General features: G+C 34.0%; 1 protein-coding gene across 3 annotated transcripts in view; it reads right to left on the bottom strand.

Annotated features, from left to right (window-relative positions):
- Positions 1-14734, bottom strand: part of LOC124369271 (filamin-A) — a 254692-nt gene that overhangs the window by 205149 nt on the left and 34809 nt on the right. The window lies entirely within an intron of this gene.

Raw genomic sequence — 14734 nt, 5'->3', positions numbered from 1 at the left:
TGAGCGCGAGCAAAGTGAAAGCTAATTTTCCTTAGTTTGAGAACGCGGGAAATCTTATCAAGTGAGGGAAAAACACACAGCAGCTGGCGGGCGCCCGGGCCCGCGCCTCCCCCCTGACCACCACAGACCCACCCTCTACTCAACCGCTGCCGCTGATCGATTCCTACAAGCCTTTGATGTTAAAAAGCATCGCTCATTTTAAACAATATTGGTCTCTCTGGAATTTCGTCATCGATCTAACTAAAATATAACTTTAAAGGTACCACGACTGAATAACAGTTTTTTATATGATTTATTTTGAATTATTTGTATTCATATCAGTTCAAAAGTATCAGTAGTTAATAAGCTTTCATTTAATACTGCACGATATGCGTTCTTGCATGCATTATCATGAGAACGATTAGGAGTATTATACGCCTATAAGAACCGTCGCCAGTTTGCCGCGCTGCACTAGCAAACTGACAATGCATCTGCTGCTTGAACCCGCTCTATACTCTTTGATTGGTATGTTATAAGCAATGAGGCACTATAATAAGAAATACAAAGCAAACATTTTAAACTTACACGAACCTTTTATTTCCAGAATGGTTAATGATACCTCAAAAAGTGCTTTATGAGTATATTCTAAAAATATTAAATACAAAATAATTCACTCAATTTTAACCTTTTCGCAAAAAGACAAGGCATACAGTGTTGTACTTCGGTTCTTGGTCTTTATAATTATCTTCTGACGATTTAAATATTTTTTAATCACTTCAATGAATGATGATAAATGGTAGTTTATTTAGATTTCAAATGAGCATCCATATATGGTAAGAGCTAGTAAACAACCATTGAGTAACACCTAAAATTGTAGATAGTTATGATGAGAAATCAGCCAAAAATCATTTCAAACACACTGTCCCAAATTGTACACATTTATCCTCCGTAAATCAGTCAAAGTATGAGAAGAAGCTAATAATTTTCGACATAGCTGGCATCTCCATGCCTTAATGGGATCAAGCATAAAATACAAAAAAACCCAATTTTCTATTACGCATGTGTTTTGTTCTCAACATTTAAACATACATGTTCACATAAATGCAAAGAAATCACTACAAATTTAGATGGCCTAGTCAGAATCAGAGTACATTGGTGTTCTTTATTTGGAGTTTGTTTTTGATTATGGCAGGATTGTGAAGGAAACAGGATTTTTTCCGGACATTTGCCATTGTTCAGTGATACAAAAATCAGCTGTCGGTGGTTGGTCGGCGAATGCAGGCATATTGTGACCTGTATTCTGTAGTTCAGTTTTAATAATTAGTATTGTGTTTAGTTTTTTATTTATTATTTATTTATGTTTTAGAGTTATAAAAAAAATTTATTGAAGTTATGTTGAAGTTGACATACAACATGGTGGTTGTGATTCCTGACTTACGCGTGTCACAACGCTCTGGTATGATTTGTTTATTTTAACACAGTTTGTAATTAGGTTAGTTATTTACCTGAAGAAGATATCAGATTGCAGATCTCGAATCTAGTGTTACTGATTTTTATTATTGCTGAACGATGGAATATCCTGTTTCCTTCACCTTGGTGTTACTATTTGTGTCTTAAGAAACAGCCAATCCTTGTTATCACGCGTTAAGAAGCTTTAATGAAATTGGTCCTAAACTCTTGATTAATATTAGAATAAAAAAATATTTCGAAACAATTTAAACGCCAGGTAATGTTTGTATCACTAGTTAAGAATACTATAAAATATAGCTCATACATTATCCTGCAAAAGGGTTCTCATGGTTAGGATATTTAATTTTGACTTACTTACTGAAATAGTCTAAGAAGGATTAAAATGCACTTTGCCAACTGTATATAAAATATAAAATGTATATATAATGCCAATATATTTAAAAAGAACTTGTTTTCCTTTTCCACACGTGCTTTGTGTAGCACATGGAATTGTATTTTTTTGTAAACTTTTTGGTAAATAAAGATTTTTGTGAACTGTGAACTGTGAAGGATGGTGCAAATAAAAATTGTCAACAATTGTCAAAGTCATTAAATGTGTATTTAACGTAAACTGATTTCTAAAGTGATACATTTCTGTACAGTATTGTAACCAAGGAGAAAAATAATAAAATAATGTGTTATATCTATCTATCTCTCTCATGAATTAAACATTATGTAGTTAAGAAGCTTAATGGAAATATGCATGTGCTAATGTAAAGTCTGATTAGACGAAACTGCTTGCGACCGACCACGTATCTTTGTATCTGAATGACATTACTCCCTATAGCTTCTTTACATCTTTAAAGCAATCTGTAAAATAGTTTGTCTGAAATAAACATCATAAAATGCCATATTTAAATTATTGACTCGTGTTATGATTACTATTCATTTATTACTTAAACTATGAATAAGTTTTGATACTTAGTTAATATATACAGGTAAAGTATTAGATAAATCCGAAGGGCCCGATCTAATTTAAAATTACTTAATTTTTTATTGAGTGTTCAAATATAATTAAAAATTATTTAAAACAATGTGGAAATCGGTGTGATAATTGTTTTTAAATTGTTTATATGCAGTTTATAAAGTTTGTTTTGACGTTGGATTTACAATAATATTCAGCATATATTCTTTAGATGTGATTTTAAAGACTAGATTCTAAAAATTGTAATTCCATCGCAAATGTAGCTTAGAAAAGAACTAACACAATTTATAGGAACATGAAAGAAACAGCTTCGCTAACACTGGGTATTACAACAGATAAAACCTCCAGGTAATGGTCGATAATTACTGTCATACAGAATTTTCCAAGTTATAGAATCAAATTAAGATAAGAAGGTTATTTGTATAATTGTTTGGAGGTTTGGCCCTTTTAAGATCAGTATAGTAACCCCACTGTGCGACTGCCACAAAGGGTAACACACAACGTCCGTGTTACGTAACACAACTTACACTGTGGATTTCAGGTGGACGTGGTCGTTAAAAGTTACGGAAAAGTCACAAGTGGCTATGCGTAAAATAAACCAAAATAAATTTTACAGGTCTTCTCAGAATCTAGATGGATTTGGGGTTTTTATTGACTGGTAAACGTATATTAAAATTGAAATGAATATTATACAATATTTCATAACGTTCCCTTTTTTCTCGCCTGTGCCCTTCCAATATGAATGGGAGATCCTGGACACGTCGACATTTTTATTTCGTGTCACTTCAAGTAATAAGTAATCAATAATCTGTATTTCACAAATATTTACATTGCGTGCATGTTTTCATTCCAAGAGCTTAAGAAACTCACATCCATGTTTTCACTTTAAGGGGGTTTGGTATCCAAAAAATGAAATTTTTATAAATTTTCGTGTTTTAATATTTTATTATTCTATGACTAATTCCTGACATTTTAATGCAAAAACTATTAAAATCCGATGATGCGAACTATTTTTATTTTTATTTTGAAAAATATACTACATGCCAACAATTTAGTGTTTCCATTGCAACTGAAGTATTTGTTATAGTAACACAGTTGTATTCTTCCAAACTATGATTTAGATTTATGGGTTGGTACACCTGCCTTGTCTACTAACAAAAAATACAGCTGTCTATAACTGTCTTCAGTTACAATAAACGAATTTTGTGTTAGTAAACAAAACAAGTTCTGTTTGGTGGATTGTAGTTACTGTTATTTTGTTTGTAGAACGCATTTGATTTCTAAAATGCCTAGAAGTAATAGAATTTTTAAGAAGAGAAAAAGTGAGTTTTAGAAAAAGAAAGTAGTTGTAGAGTGTGAAAGCAGTGGTAGTGGTATTGTTTTGGAAGAAACTGTGGAAGATAGGTTAGTTGAGAGTGAAACTGAGCCTAGTCCTACGCCGAATAATGAGGACACAGATGATGTTGTTAGTGCTTCAAAAGTGAAACTAGGTAATATCAGTCAAAGTTATAAAAACATAACTGATAAGGAGCCTAATTTACAAAATGATATTGTTGATTTTAAAAAACTTATAAATGTAATTTCTCAAATAGCAGTATGCAAACAGTGTCATCAACCGATCGATTTTAAAATCAAGTATCGTGTAGGCCTTTTTTTCTCGGGGAACTTTTCATGTGAAGGTTGCAATGAAAAGACACTGGCCTCTTATGAAAACTCCTTAGTCTTGCAAAATAGACCTAATGATGATACAAAATTATATGACATAAATGTAAAATTGGTGTATGGCATGCGTACGATTGGCAGAGGCCAGACGGCTGCCGCTACACTATGTGGCGTACTAAATCTGCCCTCTCCTCCATCACGGTTCATGAATTACACACAACTGTTAGGGTCTGTGACTGAAGATGTTTGTTTTAAGATTATGAAGGAAGCAGTAGAAGAATCAGTGATTATAAATGAAGGTAGGAGGGATTTGACAGTAGCCATAGACGGGACATGGCAAAAGCGAGGCCATACATCACAAAATGGTATAATCACTGCAACATCTGTGGATACCGGTAAGGTAATTGATGCAGAGATTTTATCTAAGTATTGTCGTTGTAAAGACAAATTAATTGGACAACATAGTGATAAGTGCAGTGCAAACTATCTGGGAGTAAGCGGAGGCATGGAAGTTGTCGGAGCTCGTGCGATTTTCCATCGGTCCATACCCACTTACAATGTTCGCTACGTTGAATACTTAGGTGATGGGGATACGAAAGGGGTTTTTAGTGTTGTGGAAAGCAAGCCCTATGGTGATGAGTGCCTGGTGAAAAAACTAGAAATGCATTGGGCATGTGCAGAAGCGCATGGGGACTCGCCTTAAGAATTTAAAATTAAAAGAGGGAAAAAACAAACAAACCGATGGAAAAACAATAGGCGGTCGGAACAGACTGACTGAAGCTGCCATATTAGCCATACAGAAAATATTATGGTCTAGCAATTCGAAGAAATGCAAGCAATGTAGAAGACATGCGAAAAGCTGTTTGGGCTGAGTATTATCATTTGCTATCCAGCAATACAAATCCTGAACACGGACTTTGCCCAATAGGGAGTGAAAGTTGGTGCAAGTACCAAAAGGCTATGGCTTGTAATGAAACTTATGACCATTCCAAACATTTTCACCTTCCTGCTGTCATCATGAACAAGATAAAGCCTATTTTTACAGACCTAAGTGCACCTGATTTGCTTCGTAAATGTCTCCACGGTAAGTCACAAAACCCAAATGAGTCCGTAAACCAAGTAATCTGGTCTCGCCTGCCAAAAACTGTCTTTGTTGGCATACACACCTTGCACTTAGGAGTGTATGATGCCATAAGTTCCTTCAATAAAGGAAATATGGCAAAATGTATGGTTTGACAACATCTTAGAATGACTGTTGGACATAATTTTTGTGAAGCAATGAAAAAGCTGGACATAGCTCGCTTACAAAAAGCTCAACGCATGGCTACCGAAGTCGCAAAAAAAATCAAGGCAAGCTCGCTCAAGTGCCAAGAGGAAGCTGGAAGATCAGTGGGAAGAGTTGGAGGATCCTGATAACCCTAGTTATGCAGCTGGATGTCATTAATATTATAATAAAGGTCAGTGAATTCACTTATTTGATGTGTGTTGCCTTTAGCTGCGATTTCCCGAAAATTAACTTTTTTATCACTTATGTACCTTTTTCTCAAGATCCACTGATCAGATTAACATAAAAAAATACACATGTACTTAAGACCAGTACACACATTTAGAGCGGAAGACATTATAAAAATCTATTTTAAATTTTTATTAAAAAAATTATAATTATAAATTATTTTACAAAAAATTAATAAATTTTTTATTTACAACAAATTAAATAAAAACTTCTTTTTTTTAACTTTGTTCCGCTCTAAATGTTAACAAAGGTCTAAATAGTAGTGTCCTAAAGTTTGATGATGATAGCTTTAAAGGTTTCTGAGAAAAGAGTACATAAAATTGGCCAAATTAACATGGGAAGGATAGGGCATACCGAACCCCCTTAAATGTGATGAACTGCACACACACGTAATTAACAGAGGTGCAATAATCCCAAAGCAGGGGTAGTAAAAAAACGAGTTCGTAATACGTAATCATTTCGAAACGTAAAACGCTTCGGACCATGCGCAAACCTCCACGAACATGGAACAAACTCTGTTACAAAAACACATAACGTGTTCCAGCCCAAACTGCCCTGATCAATATACATGTAGGCTAACAGTTAGAATATAATATACTATACTTTATTTGTTGTATAACATATTTTTTAAACTATGAGCTTAATATTAGGCTACGTAAAAGTCAGGAAAATCTTCATCTAGATTAAAACTTAGTTGTCTTTGATGTCAAAATGATGTAAAGGTTTGTTTTGAGCTTCTTCGTCGGCGATTTTTTGGATCTCTTCAGACAAACATGACTACAGATTCCAGAAGTTAAGTCTGAGACAGCGTCAGGAATAAGAAAAATGTGAACAAGAGCTAAACTCAACATTCAAATTGAAAGAACCCTTCCTACAATTGTTACATCATGTGTATATAACGTGTATAATATGTATATAATATATATAATGTATATGTGTGTGTGTGTGTGTGTGTGTGTGTGTGTGTGTGTGTGTGTGTGTGTGTGTGTGTGTGTGTGTTTATATGAAGTATTAAATTGTATAGAACATACTGCCTTAGTCACCCTTTGGATATATTAAGTTTCTTCAGGTTGTGATTATTTGGTTTGATTTGGAAGAAGACGGATAAGAAGTTTAAATATCAAACTGGCCAACCTACTGCTGTAAATAAAAACTATTTTGAACCAGAATTCGAACATTTGTCCTTTGTATGCTATACAAATACAGAAAACAATATTATGTAAGGCACATTCATGTATTGTGATTGGTATAATCGCTTTGCAAGAACACCAGCAGTATGTGGAGTTGTGAATCATCGTTATCAGAAGAGGTCGAGGGCTTCTAGTTCCACTGATAACGCGCAATTCTCACACTGAGTGACCGAGTCTCACACCATTAACGTTATTGATGATAACCCATGGCCATTTTACACCAATTGATTGCAGACTGTCAAAGTTCAATGCGACTTCCGGTTTAAACTAATTAGAGGATATCAATCAAAATGGCAATTTATTTATTCTTATTGTGTCCAGGGGTTTCTTACAGACATACCAATTAACGTAGTGGAGGGTTGCAATGCTGCATAGATCAAAAGGTAATTAAGTTAATTAAACTAATTTATTTCTATAAAATTATAAATACATTGATATTATTCCAACGATAATTATAAAGATCTTGCATTTGTAATTTTCAAATTGTTGTCTCTCTATTGCATTTAGCATAGTAGCGGTTACGCTTAGGGAGCTGCAACTGTTGTCAACAAAAATTTAAATTCTGATCATTTTACATGAGACCAAACGTTTAGTCGTCAAGTTTAGAAAACGTCGTCTTCGTAATCTTCGTTCATCTCTTTTTATAGTCTGTTCGTATTTGGATTTTATTGAAACCACAATACGTGTATATTCTGATACTTAAAGTTCACGTTGAACTTGTACTCCACAAATAAGTAGGGAACAGGTGGATTGTATGTTATAACCTTTGTAACTGGTATGAACCAGCAACAAATCGTTAAGCATAAGATAATTTTATAACCATATGCTTTTTTGTTAACATTGCTTTTATTTGTATTTTTAAGCAACTACAACTACGATATAAATAACGCAATATTCGCAAATTTTAATCAATACAAATTATGATTAACATAACATTCTCTAATGTCAGCCAATGCACGTTATGAAAATACAATATTTTATAATTTTTATACATAGATCGGTTCCGATAGCTAAATATAATTATTAGTTAATTCGAGGACCATAGTTTCAAATAGAAATTCTATTGAGGTTTTAGAAAAGTTGTTAAAATACGTTGAAACATGAATGGGCATTTCCTAACCACTACGAGAAGAACAAACGTTGATAATGGAGAGAGATTCGCAGTTCCCGCCAATACAGCTCGCTACAATAGGAAGTTGTGGCGAGATATATGCACGTGCACAGATACAGGAAAGAGAGAGAGGAGAGAGACAAGTAGACAGAGAGAGAAAAAATCCATAACCTCGTTTAAAATACTTAACTTTGATTAAGAAAAATGTATGATACTACACTCCCATTACAAGTAATATTGTTTTAAATGCTTGTAAATTAGTACGAATCTATTGTATTATACTAAAAGAGATAAGCTTAATGGTACTCTAAGATAGGTTTCCATATTTTCCCCTACAATATTCAATACAATTTAATTTCCTATGTTGTCCAGTGAAAAAACAATTCAATGTAATTGATATAGATTATTAGTAGGTTGTAAAGCCCTAATATAGTAAAACAAAATTCAACTAAATTTTACGAAACCAATTTTGACCCCAGCTAAATCTTTAAATAATAATTACCATTTGTACCTTCTTGATACAAGAGGCCCATTTGCGTTGTATACTGAAATATCGGTGTAGTTAAACATCTTGTAGCCAGCCATTTGTTACACTTCGCAATGGTTTGAGGATACAGGGCGCGTTATAGAGAGTTAGTAGTTTAAGAGGTGAGATCATGTAACTTGGACTATAAGCGGTAACTTGATGCTGGCAGTACGGTTAGTGGAAACAGACAACAGACGCAACTACCGGAACCTGCATTAACATACCAGCCATTGATTCTCCACCACGTGCTAAACTAATATGAGCTATATCCCCATGACACCGATTTACACGCGATACCTAAAGAATGTTGACTTTGTTATAAGGCGCTGTGAGGCTAAAGCCTAAATAGGTTTGCCTAGATGAACCGAGATGGCTCTAGTGTCGGCCAAAACAGTTATACTGGTAACTAGGGAAGTTTCTAGTGACATCGGCCAGTTGCTCCTTATAGTCCAATATCGGGTTTCCACAGTCATTAAAGTTAAAATGCAAACCCTTTTCACGCAATCACTGTTTTTTTAAACTTTGAAATAATTCGTAATATGTAGCAAAATGAGTTCCAGTTTATGTTTTTCCATGCATTGTGATACGGCGTATCCATCCGCTTTATTCCTGAATATCCGTTCAGAAGTAGAGAACCACTTGGCTGTAAGTTGTGATACATTTTATCCGTCTTCTCACTCAACATAAAAGTTGGAATACTTTACTTCTAAATATGATTTTAAACTTTCATGTAGTTTAACCGTCCTCTCACTTAACATAAAAGTTGGATGTACACGAATACTTTACTTCTGAATATGATTTTAAACTGTCATGTAGTTTAACCGTCCTCTCACTTAACATAAAAGTTGGATGTACACGAAGACTTTACTTCTGAATATGATTTTAAATTGTCATGTAGTTTAAACCGTCCTCTCACTTAACATAAAAGTTGGATGTACACGAAGACTTTACTTCTGAATATGATTTTAAACTGTCATGTAGTTTAACCGTCCTCTCACTTAACATAAAAGTTGGATGTACACGAAGACTTTACTTCTGAATATGATTTTAAATTGTCATGTAGTTTAACCGTCCTCTCACTTAACTTAAAGTTGTATGTACACGAATACTTTACTTCTGAATATGATTTTAAACTGTCATGTAGTTTAACCGTCCTCTCACTTAACATAAAAGTTGGATGTACACAAAGACTTTACTTCTGAATATGATTTTAAACTGTCATGTAGTTTAACCGTCCTCTCACTTAACATAAAAGTTGGATGTACACGAATACTTTACTTCTGAATATGATTTTAAACTGTCATGTAGTTTAACCGTCCTCTCACTTAACATAAAAGTTGGATGTACACAAAGACTTTACTTCTGAATATGATTTTAAATTGTCATGTAGTTTAACCGTCCTCTCACTTAACTTAAAGTTGTATGTACACGAATACTTTACTTCTGAATATGATTTTAAATGTCATGTAGTTTAACCGTCCTCTCACTTAACATAAAAGTTGTATGTACACGAATACTTTACTTCTGAATATGATTTTAAACTGTCATGTAGTTTAACCGTCCTCTCACTTAACATAAAAGTTGGATGTACACGAATACTTTACTTCTGAATATGATTTTAAACTGTCATGTAGTTTAACCGTCCTCTCACTTAACATAAAAGTTGGATGTACACAAAGACTTTACTTCTGAATATGATTTTAAATTGTCATGTAGTTTAACCGTCCTCTCACTTAACTTAAAGTTGTATGTACACGAATACTTTACTTCTGAATATGATTTTAAACTGCCATGTAGTTTAACCGTCCTCTCACTTAACATAAAAGTTGGATGTACACAAAGACTTTACTTCTGAATATGATTTTAAATTGTCATGTAGTTTAACCGTCCTCTCACTTAACTTAAAGTTGTATGTACACGAATACTTTACTTCTGAATATGATTTTAAACTGTCATGTAGTTTAACCGTCCTCTCACTTAACATAAAAGTTGGATGTACACAATCTGAATATGATTTTAAATTGTCATGTAGTTTAACCGTCCTCTCACTTAACTTAAAGTTGTATGTACACGAATACTTTACTTCTGAATATGATTTTAAACTGTCATGTAGTTTAACCGTCCTCTCACTTAACATAAAAGTTGGATGTACACTAAGACTTTACTTCTGAATATGATTTTAAGTTGTCATGTAGTTTTTCCGTCTTTACGATCAGTTTCAGAGATTGGAAGTGAAGACCACTTTACATCTATACGGGTGTTCGTGAGTTTTGTAACTAACCGCCTAATAGCTAAGCGTGAACGTGACATTTGCCTGCAGTCACGGCGTTCGCGTGCCTGTTTAAGAGCAAAGCAATTACTGCATCATTCTGCTCTAGACAATAAAGGTAACTTGGCAGTTGCGCCATTATTAACGCACCATCGAGAGAGATAAACCTGAATTGTTATCTCGAGATTCCAGCTATTGTTCGTGATTAGACCTAAATGATGTAATACCAGTAGTTCTACTGTTCGTGCTACTATTACAACACAGGGGTTAGGTAGTCTAATCAGTGGTTGTAAGAATTGTTTTATATTGAATCGACTGCAAGCGGTTTTCTATTTATTTAATTAAAAAATAAATGTTGGTCACATCCTTTCGAGATACCATTTCTTAAGACAGGAATATATACATTTTGTTATTATTCCGCACAGAGAGGTAGGAATTTGATGCAGGACTTTGGGACACTTTATAATCAGATCCATTAAAAAAATTGTTGAAAATAAATACGTGAACTTTTATAGTATGTGCTTGAATGATGACCGGAGAAAGTTACATGTTTTATATATAAAAAAATCAATTTTCTTAAGTAAAAATGCCACAAACGTTTCATTTTCATAAATTATATTTAATGAAAGTTATATAATATATTTAATCTAAACAAAACAACATGCCATCCCTTGAATGTAAAACTCGTGTACATACTGAAAAAAAAAACAAAATGTTCATCTCCAGCGATTTATTTTTATTAATTACAAAGTTGCCTACATTCTCCTACTTGAAAAGTGTATAATGTTGTGGGGTGATAAAAAAAGTTATACTGTTATGTCTTCAGGGAAATAATCTTAAATAGCTATAAATTTAAAAATGCATTTTTATAGATGTTTTTCTACACAATGTATGGATCTATTGCCCTTTACTAACTGAATGATTGTTTAAATCAGAAAGGTTTTTAGTAACACAAGTCCCGAGGTCCTTTCGTTTAGGTACATTTTGATGATTATATTGTTGTATATGGTACTTAACTCTTTTACATCAAATAGAGTTTTATTTTTAAATGTCCAAAAGACTTTTAGGTTGAGAAAAAATGGACTTGCCGCTTATTCACACATATTTCACAATCTTGTGTTATTGTATTATCTACTTTTCATTGAGACAGACATAATAATTTAAAATTTGTTTATCAAGTTGTACTTGATAGATATTTACCTCTGTGATAATGATGCATTATTGGAAATGTATTATAATTTACTTATTCATAATTCTAGGGCTTTTAATATTGTAAAGTTAAACTTACGCTTTTGCAAGAAAACTGGTTGACAAGTAAACAAGGAATATGCTCACGTAGATGTTTTGTTTGGACTATATCACACGTTAATATTGGTAAATACATAGTAAGTACGTTTAAAGCTATTAAAATTGTAAACAATTTAAATCACGAATGTTCAGTTAGACCCAACAGACTGTTCAATAATTCTTCCTTTGGTATAGCCACCGGATGTTCATAGGACGTACCTACTTCCGGTCCTGATTGGGATCAATCGTGATAGGTAATTGATCGCAATGATATCCGGCTGTATCCCATTAGTTAACACTTTTTGGCGAAACGGGGGACGATATACAGGATCTACAAAAAATCCGGTAACGGCATTTTATTTTGTTAATTATTGCAGATAAAGCAACGAAACTTTACACATAAATGCTATACTTAAACATATTCTTTTTAAGCAAATATACATTTTTTACATAACACCGAGGACGGCCAGCAATGAGTCATAACAAATCTTAAATTAGAGCATAAGGCGAGTTGAACATTAAATTAAGGGTCTATTAGGATACCACAATGCCGGAAACCCGACCTCAAAATAATGAAAGCCCAAAAACCTCACAGCATAGGAAAACCACGGCTTGGATCTGATAACAAAATCAATTTGGAACTTCAAACTAACAGTTTTTAAATTACTTTACTGAATTAAAACAACTTTATATCGTGAAATTTCAATCGTTGACGTCAGCGTAAACCAAAAGAACATTTAGATAAAATATGCAACGCAGAGTATTATTTTCAGCCAGTTCAGTTTTTCCTAGAAATAAATAAATTCTATTTAAATCGGCCCTCTCATGTCATATAATGTCACATTTTCTCTGACATTGGCCAAAATTCAATTTCTGTCTCATTTTGTAGTATTTTACGATAAAACTCGTATTTATCTGGTTATTTCAGTTCTGTTCTGAAGGATTCCTACGTCCAGCGCAGACCAGAGGCACGCCAAGGTGTGGCGACCTGGAGCTAGAACCATGACGTCATGTAGCCGGCCTGGCCGGTTGTTTATGACGTAATTGGCTTACCTCACCGCCAGATCTCGAGAGATGACTTCTAGTCACCGACTGCGACTGAGTCGACTCTACACGACTGTCTATGGCACGATCCTCGCATGGTTGTGTCATCCTCCAAGTTGAAAAACTTATCAAACTTCATTGAGGAACTTATCAACAACATTTGAATGTTACGACTATATGTAAGAACTAAACTAGAGTTACAATAAAATATTTCTTTACTATACCTAAAATAACAAACATCTCCTAATTATTATGTTATTTCAATAACGGAGGAAGCATGTTTTGGTATACATATGGTAAACATGTAATACTCATTCTATACAGTACATAACTAGTAACAATTCATACACATATCGATACCTTAATAATTTGGCAACTAAAGAAATGGCACAATATTAAAATTGGGTCTCCAAAATCTGCCCCGATTCCAGAGCAAACATTACACTGGTAGAGTTGCAAACACGAAAATAGGCGTGACGGTAAAAACAGAGCACACGGAAGAAACAGTAGTGGTCGGATTGCAGATGCAAAAATAGTACAAACAGATAAAAGCAGTAGCGACAGATAAAAGCAGTAGCAACAGATAAAAGCAGTAGCAACAGATAAAAGCAGTAGCAACAAATCCAGTAGCGACACATAAAACCAGATCTCCAATAACGTGTCTCATTTCCTGAAACATTAAAAAAAAACCAGAGCGGTTGTGTTGCAGATAAAAAAATAGTGGCAACAGATACGACCAGATTTCCAATAGCGTCTATAAGACAGGAATAGTAATGGAAGATATGCAAAGTCAAAAATAGTGGCACATCTTAAGATAAAATTGTAATAAATTGTTCTATTTCCTTAGTAATCATGAGAGACTCAGTATTGGTAGAGTTAATAGATGAACGTTATCTCAACGGGCTGCAGTTAACTTGATATAAGATTGGATCATGGGATAGGAAATCCAAATTTAAAACAGTGTAACAAAAGCAAACAATGTTCTTCCGCCAGGTGTACGATTCTGTATTAGAATGTGCGAGTGTATTAAGTATTGAATAAAATCAGTAAATTCTGAAAACAGGGGGAGCACATTTTCACAAAAACTAAATAAATACTGCAAATCCAAACACTCCCCAATTTTACTGTGTTTAACGCAATCAATATAGTGCACGTCTAACTGTTTCTGAACTACAAAATTATCCAGAAAATAAACAAAGTGCAGAAAGTGCAGCGAGAACCCGCCTCATTATTCGCTAGCGTATGGCCCGCGCTGAGACCTGTTTACAGCCAGACTATGTTAATAATAACCGATCCACCGACAGCAAACGTACACAAACCCTAGAATAGGCGTCGCCACTACTAGTGAGCTGCAAGCGACTTCTTCTAAGTATTGCGCGTCATAAACAGAACCTATGAAACGTGCAATAACTGGAAATTGAAGGAATGAAATGAAAAATGCCTTTATTAAAGAGGCGGAGTTAGGGCTATCAACAACTAACAGATCACACATTGTTACACAAAGAACAACAATCATGTATTATCAAGCCCTCTCTACTACTCAACCTCAAATTTAGAGGTTATACATTCTAAAGTGAACATTCCTAAATGAAAATCATTTTTATACGGTTCTTCGTAGTTGTGACAACAATACGTTTCGTATAGTAGTGCCTCGAGTTGGATTAGGACATGTAGAAAACTTTAATCGCACACTAGAATATACTTCTAGTAAAGGTAAAT

Source organism: Homalodisca vitripennis, chromosome X (genome assembly GCF_021130785.1).
Source record: "Homalodisca vitripennis isolate AUS2020 chromosome X, UT_GWSS_2.1, whole genome shotgun sequence".
Lineage (NCBI taxonomy): Eukaryota > Metazoa > Arthropoda > Insecta > Hemiptera > Cicadellidae > Homalodisca > Homalodisca vitripennis.
This window is presented reverse-complemented; position numbering and strand designations above follow the sequence as displayed.